Source organism: Ascaphus truei, chromosome 4 (genome assembly GCF_040206685.1).
Source record: "Ascaphus truei isolate aAscTru1 chromosome 4, aAscTru1.hap1, whole genome shotgun sequence".
NCBI classification, from domain to species: Eukaryota; Metazoa; Chordata; class Amphibia; order Anura; family Ascaphidae; genus Ascaphus; species Ascaphus truei.
Genome location: NC_134486.1, coordinates 249,582,505 through 249,594,516, shown reverse-complemented (window position 1 = coordinate 249,594,516; position 12,012 = coordinate 249,582,505).

Sequence of the window (12,012 nt, the reverse complement as noted above, 5' to 3'; positions counted from 1 at the left end):
TATGCAAATTCAGAATTAGACGTCATCCTATTAAAGGGACCAAGTACATATACCCACATTTGTAAGACAAAATAGACATACATAAACACCTATTACCAATAAAAACTTTGGGATTAAAAACAAAGACACTGTAATGCTCACATAATATATAAACAATAGAACAACACTGTTATGTAATATATCATATTTAAAACCGGATGATGTGGACCAACCGTCTCCTGATAGACTTATGATCAATAGCATATATCGCTATATACAAAGCATACCATATTCAGATTACAATATAAATGGAAGTGCGATGCAGCAGACATAGTATATATACAAAAAGCCAAACAAGGCCGCCCTATAGCGGCTAGCATTGGATCTTTGGGAGATGGGTTATCGCGGTATGTGGACAGCTATCTCAAACCACTGGTATTCCAATTACCTTCATTCATAAAAGATTCAGCAGATGTCATGATCGATCTAGGGGACGTGGTCTGGAAATCACACTATAGATGGGTCACATTAGATGTGGTTTCTTTATATTCTATTATACAGCATCAACAAGGGTTAATAGCGGTGAATCACTTTCTTAATGCATCACAATTATCCACTTCACTTTGCACTTTTCTTTTAGAATCTATCACTTTTTTACTAATGCATAACTATTTTTTATTTGATTCACGATTTTACTTACAATTATTAGGCACTGCAATGGGCACGAGTTTTGCACCGTCATATGCTAATTTAGTTATGGGTTTTTGGGAGTCACAGTTTATATATCACAGTAATAACACTTATCGTTCTAATATTATTTTCTTTAAACGGTACATCGACGATCTCATAATGATATGGGACGGAGATGAATCGTCATTGAATTCCTTTGTTAATACACTTAATAATAATGATTTAAATATTAGATTTACTTATGAACACAATATTAATTGTATTAGTTTCCTAGATCTCCTCCTCTACATCGATCATGACATGACAATTCAATCAGAAATATTCCGTAAACCAAATTCCAGGAACACATTACTCTCTGCCAAGAGCTGTCACCCACGGTCACTGGTTAAAAGTATTCCCAAAGCGCAATTTGTAAGATTACGCAGATTGTGCACAAATGATGAGAGCTTTATTGTACAATCGAGAGAACTAACAAATAGATTTCTGGTAAGAGGATACACTCAGAAAGATATCCAAGAAGCGTTTGAGTCAGCTGAGTCTATGGATAGGTCAGTACTCTCTAAAAAGCAAAAGAGACAAAAAAGTAACTTACCTTCGGCATATGGTGAGAAATGTCCGTTGTTTATTACCACATATAGTCGCCAAGCTCGCAACATACGTGACATAATCATGAAACATTGGGCCACATTATCCTTGGATAAAGATTTAACGAAGTTTGTAAACAATGGCCCTAAATTTACTTATCGGAAAGCGCAGACATTGGCGTCACATCTTTCGCCAAGCTTATTCCAAACAAAATCAGAATTTACCAACATAAGGGGGATACCCAAAGGTTTTTTCTCATGTGGAAATTGTTCAATGTGTAGGTATGTATGCAAAACTAAGATCATAAAGTATGATGATAACAAAAAGAGCCATGTTATAAAAACATTTCTCAATTGCAATACCACCTTTACAATATACTTGTTGCAATGCGGGTGCTCTATGCGGTATGTTGGCAGCACCAAAAGATCATTAAAAACACGCATTGCGGAACATGTTCGCTTAATAAAAAGGAACGATGTCACACATCCAGTACCCCGACATTTCTCCAGGTGCAGTAGGGGTGGTATTGAGAATTTCTCATTTGCAGCCCTTGAACATGTCTCTCCACATATAAGGGGAGGAGACAGGGAGGGTATGCTTAATCGGCGTGAAATGTACTGGATATACACCTTGCGCACTCTCCACCCACTTGGCATCAACCAGGAGTGGGAACTCAAACACTTCCTGGCTGGCTGAGTGGTTGGGGAGTGTGTGGGGTGTATTAAGCCTTTATAGTTAATACTATGAAATATTGCTGTGCTTATACAAGTCTTGGTAAGGAAGCCTTGTTTGGCTTTTTGTATATATACTATGTCTGCTGCATCGCACTTCCATTTATATTGTAATCTGAATATGGTATGCTTTGTATATAGCGATATATGCTATTGATCATAAGTCTATCAGGAGATGGTTGGTCCACATCATCCGGTTTTAAATATGATATATTACATAACAGTGTTGTTCTATTGTTTATATATTATGTGAGCATTACAGTGTCTTTGTTTTTAATCCCAAAGTTTTTATTGGTAATAGGTGTTTATGTATGTCTATTTTGTCTTACAAATGTGGGTATATGTACTTGGTCCCTTTAATAGGATGACGTCTAATTCTGAATTTGCATAAGAAAATAGGAGGCCCCTGTCAATTAGGGAGGTGCCTGTTGTATGCGTCATTTCCTATATAAGATCCGGTATTGTGTGGGGATCTTCACGCTTTGAAAAAGTCTTTCTATAGACGAAACGCGTCAGAGTGGTGCTATGTATGCTCACTGTGGAGTTTAAATAAAGTTTTTTATATTTTTCCAAGCGTTGGTTGTGTGGAGTGCTGTGACCACGGTTACCAATTCCTCCCCTTCACACGTCATATCCGGATAGGAGCACGCCGACACCACGAGGAGCAAAGATGGCCACCGGAGCGTTCTTGTAGCAGCATTGCAGAACGGGTATCGTGAGTACATTATGGATATATGCTGAAATGTTTTTTGGGCAGATGTGAGGCTACTTGGCACCGCACTGTGATCTACCTTGGGGTCTTTTCTCTGAAGAGGCTCCGCTGTATTTCTATGGATTGACCAGCCCACTGCCTGTACCATCACTGCTATTCCTCATCAATAACTGTATGGCTTATATACAAGTGGTGTCAGCTCCAAGTTCTATGGGATGCATGCAGATTCAATAGTGCTGTGGTTTGGGAGACTCGGTACTCAACGGGTTAATACCCAAGTGTTCTTTCTCCTTGAAAACACCCTGAACTTTTGGGTGAAAATGGAAGTGGTGGTAAAAAATGGTGATCTCTCTCTCTCTTCTAATAAAGTTTTTTATATTTTTCCAAGCGTTGGTTGTGTGGAGTGCTGTGACCACGGTTACCAATTCCTCCCCTGTTTTCAAGGAGATGCAGGAGTCAAACCTTTTGGATTTTACTCTAACCGTAGGTGGTGCTAAGCCTACTTTACATATAAATAATACAGTATTTCCCGTGCAAAAAAAAAATCTTCATTCCAAGGATTCTCCAGAACTGAAGCTTATTCTGGATGAACCTTTTATGATTTTGCTTTTTAGTCTTCTTTGCATTTTTACAGTCACAAAGCAAAAAAAAAAAAAGTGCTGAACTCAAGCTTTTTACAGTGTGTGATTGTTTGCTGGTTTCCCCCCAGAGAACAAGTATTCTGCTTCCCTAGAAGCTAATAACTGACATTGCATGGGAAAAAAGAGCACAAGGAAAGAGAATTACAAAAGGGAACTTTCACACACAGGAAAGAAAGAAACCATTTACTACAGCAAAATAATCAAAGAATAACCAATCCTCTTTCCAATAGTAGCAATAAACATGTAGTACTGTGAACTTAGTATGGTAAAGACCTGGGAAGGCCAACCGTGGCATTTGTCATGGCCCGAATGATGATACTCAGGGATAAGCCACTTCGTGGAGAGGGAGCTACATCAGTTTCCTTCTCTGGCCGTGGGGGCCTCAGCGGGGCCCTCTCTCGCCAACCTCCCCCCCTGCAGGTGCACTTTGCAGGTGCCGATGTTGGGCCCACCCAAAATTCAGGTCCAACTTCCACATCCTCCTGCGGGGGCCCATGCTCCCCTCCACCACGGGACCGGAGGCCTCACCTTACCCCCGAGGTAAAATTCTTACCTGGGGGTGAATTGAGTGAGAGAGGAAGGGTGGAATTGAGTGAGAGAGGAAGGGTGGAATTGAGTGAGAGAGGAAGGGTGGAATTGAGTGGCAGAGGAAGGGTGAAATTGAGTGAAACATGAGTAAGGGTGGAATATAGTGAGAGAGGAAGGGTGGAATTGAGTGAGCGATGAGGAAGGGTGGAATTGAGTGAGAGATGTGGAAGGTGGAATTGAGTGAGAGATGAGGAAGGGTGGAATTGAGTGAGAGATGAGGAAGGGTGGAATTGAGTGAGAGATGAGGAAGGGTGGAATTGAGTGAGAGATGAGGAAGGGTGGAATTGAATGAGCGAGGAGTGTGTTCATTATCAATTTTTTCCCCATAAATGATTTTAATACAGTATGTACCTATTTACTAACCTTACATTTCTCCACATGCGCCAGTTCCGTCAAAAATGATTGGTTTTTATTCGTTTTGGTGCACAGACTTGGACTGTGCTACACGCACATGTGTTAATGGTATATATGTACTAACAAATAATATTTCTTTAAGCTAATAAATCATTTAAAATTGCATCAAAATGGTTCGATAAATTCACCCTGGTGTAAATCCTAAAAAGACGGCTAATAGTGTTAGCGCAAAATTAAGTTGATATGTATCAACCAAATATGTATTTGATGCAGCACTGATGTTTCATTATATAGGTACAGTATTATTTTCACAGTATGACTATTATAAATAATATTGCACTGAATTGTTATTTACCAATACTACATGTAAGAAATGTACAGAATGTTGTTTTCATTTAAATTGTGTCAATTAGGTATTCAACATGAGGGTTGCAGCAAAAATCGCTACAAATGTACAGTATGAAGTCTTCACACGTACAACACACATTTTCTTCAGTTGTATTCCTTTTTGGCACTGAAAGTTTGGCCCACACAAAAATGTTTTTTAAATGAAATCTTAGCACAAAAGGGATACAGAAAAGGTTAATCGCACAGATGTCACAGACACATACTGTACATACACGCGTGAATCGTGATGATGCAGTTTGCTCAATCAGGCAGAAAAAAAACATGTTCATTTATGGTAAATCTATTTGCACCAACAGCTCATGTATGAACTTGTGAATCTTTTTTCTCACATTTGATGCTGATCTCTTAGTGGCAGAGGTTAACGCCACCAAAACCTGGCAGATCTAACTGATGCAATGAGAAAGGAAAAGTGAAGCAGTTCTCAATCCTTTTTGGGTCTCTCTCATTATAATATTGTGCTGATCACAGTACCTCCGCAAATCACAAGCTGGTGCACACGCTGCAAAATTGGAGCAGAGTGCTGGGATACATTGACGCAAAGAGGTGCAATGTGAAAAATTCTATTTTGTCCCAAAATTGCCTTAGTGCAGAACCCCCTTAGAAATCCCTAATACTACTTTCATACACTTAAATCTCGATGCAATTGCACAGCAAATAATTCTTGTTAAATTGCATGTTAGCCACAGAAAAAACATTAGGAGCTGAGCTCTTAATAATCAAAAGAATCCTCTAACCTGATTTTCAAATCCCCCAATTGTCTTACTACAGTATGCCAACTCTATTCTACATTTGGTCAGGATAGGTTGGGATTCCCCCAACTTCCTGCGCTCTAATTATAACAGTTACCATTACTTTTCCACACCTAGTCCAAACATGGTTTCCCCTCTCTCTCACAGTCTGGTTATATTCTGAGAAACGTGCACTCCGGTTTTTGTTGAATACAGCTGCATCTGGGCACATTGGCAGATATTAAGAAGGAAAACAGCTATTTAAGGCTGGCATTATTGACATTGCTGTTGTAATTACAAAGCACAGGTGTTCAGCCCATCAGGCATCCATGCTCCCTGTGCTGTAATTGATGTTTTTAACATTACCTTCAGATGTTGGCATACCTTGGGAGACTGCAGCACACACTTCAGTGTCATCTAATTAAAGATGTACTCCTGTTTAAACATTTCCTGATGATAGTGGAAGACAAGGGAGCCTGACAATAGAAGTAATCTCTAGTACTTCCTTCTGGGATGTTTCTCAGACAAGTCTACAAGGGATTTCCCTGTTTAGCTTTGATAAAGACTCTGGAAACAGTTGTTCTTGTGAAAATAAGCACTGTGACCCATATTTAGTAAGCAGGCTTCTGCATGAGATACCATCCGGCACTGGAAGACACCTACTGTAGCAGCCCAATGACTTGAGCAGGCTGAAAGGTGCCCTTCCAGTGCTGGAATGTGCCTTACAACTGCTAAGTAAATATGGCCCATATCTTAAAGGAGAACATCATGTGTATATTTGGTAAAAACCACAGTAGTAGAAGGGCTACCAATAGTTTCAGGTCATTGGGACAAATGGAGACCGTCCTTATTTTAAATAATGCTCAAACCTATATGGGATTCATAGCCCTGGCCTTCCAAGTGAGAAAATAGGATTACAAACATGACTGACAATCAGTCCAATGACAACGATCTTATTACACAGTGAGTTGCATTTCTAGATTAAATAATAGAATCCATATACAGTAATATGATAGGGGCCTTTGCCTTCTTCGGGATGTTACAAGAGAAAAGAAGGCGCAAGATGAGAACTAAAAGGAAAAGGGACACTAAAAATGGCTAAACATTGCTTTATTATTTATAAACTAGTTAAGGAGAAAATATACAGTAGTGAAAAATTAGGCTAACATCAAATATATCCATAGGCAAAAATACATATGTATGAATGCATATATACTGCAATTACTCTGAATACCCAAATAATTACTGTGGAAGCTAGATTCCATATTACATTTCCAGTTTAAAGTATAGAACGCTGTGCAGGATTTTGCGTCAGTAAGTGGTGTATGTCATTTCTTAGTGTGGCCCTATGAAGAATGCGGAGAAAAGATGAAGGGAAATTTGCTATTTGTGTCTTCAAACCAGTTGAAGGAAATGTGTAAGATCAAGAGAGAGGAGAAATTGACTTCCAAAGGAATGGCAACTTCATTGGCAATTTTCAAACAAAATGAAAATGTTACGCTACAGTTATCAACAACTTGAAGGATTTGTCAGTTAGCACAGCTGAAAATTCAAAGAGCAACTGTTAACAATTGCAATTGAGGTGAAACATGTGTGGAAATCCCTGTGTCTCAACTTTCTGAATAGGATACACAGTTAAAGAAGCATTAAATAAATTATGCTTTACTGTGGAGGGTTTTAGTCACTTTTTTTACCCACATAACCTTAATAGTGGTATATATATATATATATATATATATATATATATATATATATATATATATATATGAAAAAAGGAAAGAAAAAGAAACAGGCGCACACCTAGTGCATTACCATAATAAAAATTGTATTAAAGGAACATAAAATCTGTAAAATGCCTACTCACAAAAGTACAGCAATCAATAGCATGTATGAGATAGGCTCTCATGTGCCAACAGCTCGATCATCAGCGTCCGGCTCAGGTTAGTGGCGTCGTCACGTGACCCTCCTTCGTGCAGCAAAAACCTGGAAACGGAACTCCTCGCATTCAGTGTTCGCCGAGAGAGGTCCCTCCAGGGAGCAGTGCTTTGAAAGTCCTTTGGATAGTGGTAAAACGGCCGTGGAACACACACAAGAGCCAAACTCTGACTGCAAGCAGCAACAATGTTCGTGGGCAAATGGCGGCCGCAATATAACCACGCCCTACGCGTTTCGTTATCGATGATGACTTCTTCAAACAGAACCATTTGTGGGAGAGAAATCTCTATTGTGGTCATCTGCGAGGGGAGGGGGAGTCCCAGGTAGGCAGAGTAGATAAACACAGCCTGTAACCACCGCAAGCTCCTGTCACGAGTTGGCGGCAAAAAAGAAAGGCATTCAGTGCCTTCACGTCCTCTGCTCCTGCATAAGGTGGTTGCCATATTGAAAATACAGCCAGCTAAAGCGCAGGGATGCCCAGAACTCCGTGTACACAGACCCAAACGCGATGACGTCTCCAGCTCTACGCGTTTCGTCACACAAAGGCGCCAACTCGTGACAGGAGCTTGCGGTGGCTACAGGCTGTGTTTATCTACTCTGCCTACCTGGGACCACAATAGAGATTTCTCTCCCACTAATGGTTCTGTTTAAAATCCTGTAAGTGTATTTCTTATGGGTTGCTGATTTTTTAAATAAATGTACCTTTATTTTTAAACAGTTACGTGCTATGTGTCAGGAATCGGCGTTCCCCTCGCTTCCCACACAAAGCACTCCCTCTCCGCAGGGAGCCCCTGGACACAAAACAATCCTGCCTTACCGGCCTCCACGGCTCCTCGCCCCTGCCGCCGTCGCGGGATCACTCCCCTCGGTGATTCCTCTGCTCAGCGCCGGGCGCGTCCACGCCCTCCTACACGCACGCCAGCCTCAGACGTTATGTGCATGCATTCTCAGCTTACAGAGCACACGCCTAACAGAGCACTTTTAACCTCTGCTTCTGCAGTGAGGCGTCGCCCCCAAGCATCACACAGTTCCATGCAAAGCAATGATTACACTCAGCTGGGCTGTAACACCTCTCTCCTATCAGGGAGGACTGCTTGCAGTCCTCCAGGCCTGCCCCCTTTTCCCATTGGCCTGCCCAGCTTTATTATGCCTGTGCTTCCCATCACTCGTCGCTCGACATAGTTCTGTATGGAAGCATTTGACTATTCTCTCAGTGACTCCTCAGGTATTGACGCGGATTGGACGACTACCCCCTCTGGCTCTCGACTTTGGCTCTACTTGGACTTCGTGACTTCTGGCATCCCTGATCTTGGCAACGGCAATAACCACTCCTTTTCTACTACCGGTACCGGCAAGTATTGTCTTCACTACTATGCCTGGCAACAAATACACCACACTCCGGACACGCTCCCTTTGCTGCGGGTGCGTGTATCCCTACGTCCCACCTCAGCACAGGGGACGGGTCTGGTCTGCGGGCAGCACTGGCTTAACACTATGGAGCTTGCGCTTTTGTTTGTTTTTTGTACATAGATCCAAAGTGGTTGGCTATACCACTCTCTTTAAAGCTGCAAAGACGCTCCCTGGATCTTCAATTGGTACTGCATATCTCCCTGGATTTTTTATTCTTTCTGAGTGTAACATTTATTTTGGACATTTTCTATATCACTATCACTTTATGGCTTGTAGATTTAATTAGGTTAAATTGTGGTAATTATTTTTATCTAGTATGTTATTATAATTTAATAATTTATTGTTATGTGTCACTGTATATCCTCCTGAGCGCTACATAATTTTTGTGTTATTTTTGTAATATATATATATTTATATATATATATATATATATATATATATATATATATATATATATATATATATATATATATATATATATAAAATGAATAGACGATACCGTTCTGTGGCTAACTAAAAGCTTTTATTTGCGTATATATATATATATATATATATATATATATATATATATATATATATATGCAAATGTAAATACAACTGTATGCTCATCTGCATGTCCTAGGCAGGTCTGCAACCCCGCCTTTCCCCATTATCACCCAGCACACAGCACTTCCACTGCAGCAAGGGATTCTGGGAAATGACATGCAAATGAACACACAGTGCCACTTTTTGCTTCAAAAACCATTTTTAACATGGTTCCCTATAGGCTTAATCTTGCTGCATGGTCACAGCTTTGAGCACAGCCAGGGTTAAGGTGCATACCCAGAAAACCACCCACAGACAGCTGTTTCGACCTTGATGGGTCTCATCAGTGTGGGGTTGATTAACTGGGTATGCAAAGAAGCTAAAGGATGGGCCAACCATAATACTGAGTTAAGTTATGGTGAGTAAAAAAAGTGACAAAAACCCTCCACAGCAAAGCAAATATGCAAATGTAAATACAACTGTATGCTCATCTGCATGTCTTAGGCAGGTATAGATATATATGTATATATATATGTACATACAGTATATATATATATGGCCTTCCATGAAACACCCTTATAATCATACAGACAACCTCATAATCTCAAGGAAATGATGGTGAGGAGTAAAGTATTCAACAATACAACTGAATGCGGGACAAGACCATGCCAGGATGCAAGCTGCAAAACCTGCACTATTCTCCACACAGCGGGCACAATAAAAATACCACACAGGAATCTGGAGTACAAAATTAGAGGACGGTTCACCTGTTCCTCCAGCAATGTTGTGTACCTCATCATGTGCATGAAATGCCCCGGGGACTGCTACTACAGTATATACTGTAGGTGAGACGGGGCAGGGGCTAAACAAGAGAATGAATCTACATCGCCACAGCATAACACGCGGAACAAGAGACAGTCCTGTCGGCGAACATTTCTCTGATACTGGTCATAAGATGAACGATCTGATGGTGGGCATACTCAAAAGTAATCTTAGAACGCCGAAAGAGAATGGATGCATGAATACAAATTTATGAAACTGTTCGAGATGCTGACCAGTAGCCTACACCGAGACCGAAGTTTTATGAGCCACTACACAAAAGAACTCTCTTCCCATGAGTGCTAAATCTTATGTCTATACATACTGCGCTATATGAATGCACACACATATGTCTCTTACACATACTAATGTGCAATGTAATTATTTCCCTATAGACCAATAGGGACCACATAGTATCTACACACATTTATAGTACTGCAACACCCTCTTACATTTCAACAACCACCAAAACCATTGGTATACACTCTCCCTCCACACAATCTTTTTGCAAAGCGCTGTATACACTGTGGGCGCTTTATAAATTTATATTTACACAAATACACATACACACAAACTCTTACATCACAAATATTGAGGGACCATTTAACACCTAAAGTAATAAATCGCATACTGCACAGGGGGGAAGGATAGGTTTCATCCACAGATAATATTTCAGACTGTTTTAACGTATACACTATGATTATTAAAGTGCATGCATCATGTATGAAGAAAGACACAACTAATAGATGGACGAATAAAGACCCAGAACTAAATGGTAAATGAAGTGATTAAAGCAGGGGAGATAGACTGCACATCAAGGAATAACCAATTCCTAAAAAACACATGTAAACAAAACATTGAAGAGTGCACACTCCTAATTGGGTAAAAAGTAATATAAATTTAATAAAAATAAGACAACCTATAACCGCTAACAATAAATGACACAATATATAAAAAGCAGAGATGAAACAGTATAAAAGTGGATATCAGTGGATGCTGTATTCCTTTTTGGGAGAGGTGTATTGGAACCTTGAAGGTTAACGAAGTCTCTGAATTTATGTAATAATAGTGAATAGGACACGAAGTCCAATATTCCTCATGAGGTATGGGAGTGGTGAAGGTGGTATGATCATTTCGGCAGTGTACTGCGAATTTGCAAACAGTTTCCAGTATGAGGGATATGAATCCTCTACTCCTGACAGTGCAGCCCCAATAACGCTGAATCGGGATCAACGCTGTGTTCGCGCCCGTCAGCTAGGAGCCCCATATGTAGGAGTGGTCTGTTTGAGTAAGAAAATCTGTTTTCACAAAGTGTGTAATAACAGAGTACCTGATCAGCCAGATAGGAGTTTTCAATGGTGTCCAGAAACACGAACGGGTCCCATAGGCCTCCGAGGCCTGGATCAATTTAAACAACTCTGCTCCGATGAGATGAAGCAGTCCCACACCTCCTTCAGGGAAACAAACTCCGTGCAGGCAGTCTACGCCATCAGGGAAATCCTCAACAGTTCCACTGATTCCAATGTGATGATGCAACCCCACGCGTTTCGTCGGCTAAGATGCCGACTTCATCAGGGAATGTCCCAGGGGTGGGCTAAGAGTGACTTCAATCTCACGTACTTCAATCTGACTTTTTGAGACTTGAAAATTGGATTTCCCGAAATAAACTGTTTCTAAACACTAACAAAAATGGTATTTGGGAGCAAGGCTACATTTCTAAAGCTTCCAATGAAGGAGCTACAGATCAGAACCAATTCTAATACTATCCTAGCCCCTGTTACTAGTTTCAAATATTTGGGCATATGGTTTGACTCCCATTTAACATTTGATACCCTGACATAGCATGAATTCCAATGGGTGGATAGTAAATTGGCCAAGTGACAACCCATAATTAACTGTGTGGTAAG